Raw genomic sequence first — 1,363 nt, 5'->3', positions numbered from 1 at the left:
GGTTCAGGCAATTCTCCTGCCTCAGCCTCCTGAGTAGCTTGGATTACAGGCACGCACCACCATGCCCAGCTAATGTTTTGTATTTTTAGTAGAGACGGGGTTTCACCATGTTGACGAGGATGGTCTCGATCTCTTGACTTCGTGATCCGCCTCGGCCTCCCAAAGTGCTGGGATTACAAGCGTGAGCCACCGCGCCTGGCCCACACTGCTACTTTTATGTGCACAGGGCATTACCACTTCCCCTCTACCAGGCAATTACATTCTGCTGCGGGACTGCCTCACCACCTGGATCCAGGGCAGAGCCCCATGATGGAGAATGGAAAGCCAGGTGAAAACAGGCGAGAATTGACTAGAAAGACAGTGAGGCCTGTGAGAGCACGGGCTGTAAAACAAAACAAGCTGGTTTCAAATTGCCACTCAGCCACAAAGACATTTAGCAAAGTCAAATTCGATAACCTTTAAGGGAAAAACAATTCTACTATCTCCAGGTCTGTGCAGAAAGAGGCCTTCAAGGGCCGCAGAGAAGCCGGTGATACTGACCCGTAGCATGCAGCCGCTCTCTCCTCCCTCATCTCCTCAGCAGAAGTGAGCGACTTTGAAAAGGATGTTATTGAAAAAGCTAGAGGTGTGAACTGTTAACATGCTCTTATGTTCACTCTGCTCACAAAAGGCAGCTTGACCCTAGAGCCACAGCCTAGCAAATTGCACAATACGTCTGTAAATGATGCTGGTACAGGGCTGAGCCCAGGCAATGTGCTCAGTAAGTGGCAGTGCTTTCCCCCCATTCTCTCCTCTTCAGCTCTTTCTCCTCTACTCCCTCCTTTCCTTCCAAATATGCCCAGCACAGTTAACGTTGTCTATAGGTAACTGGATTCTTTCAGGAAGGACTCTGCTCCCCTTTCACTGGAGATGTTCCACAAGAAAAACACGTGAAGACAACTAAAGGAGACTAAAGCAGTAGAGAATTTTTTGACTTTAATGATTTTAACATTCCTTTCAAACTTGAGATTCTTTTTTCCAATTGCGAAGCATTTCATCCCCCCAGGACATGCACACAAATCAAGTTCAAGGGAAAGATAAGAGGCTTATCACAAAGCCAAGAAGAAACACAAGTACTCGGTGAATCATCATGGGCTTTGTAATTTCCACTAACAACAACAAATCAGGGGAGGACTCCGGGGCTATCTGAATAGGATCTACCCTCTTAGCTGAACTAAGCCGTGGGTGAACTAATTCAGCCAGCATCTAGCCAATGACAAGGACAGTTGACTCATGCCAGGTGATGGTCATTTCAAGTGAACAACTGAGCAACCAATACAAAATAGTGTATTTAATAAAGTAGGCAATTGTACACACTGACTCA

Source organism: Cebus imitator, unplaced genomic scaffold (assembly GCF_001604975.1).
Source record: "Cebus imitator isolate Cc_AM_T3 unplaced genomic scaffold, Cebus_imitator-1.0 Scaffold256, whole genome shotgun sequence".
Lineage (NCBI taxonomy): Eukaryota > Metazoa > Chordata > Mammalia > Primates > Cebidae > Cebus > Cebus imitator.
The sequence above is the reverse complement of the archived record's forward strand: the minus strand, read 5'-3'. Positions refer to the sequence as shown.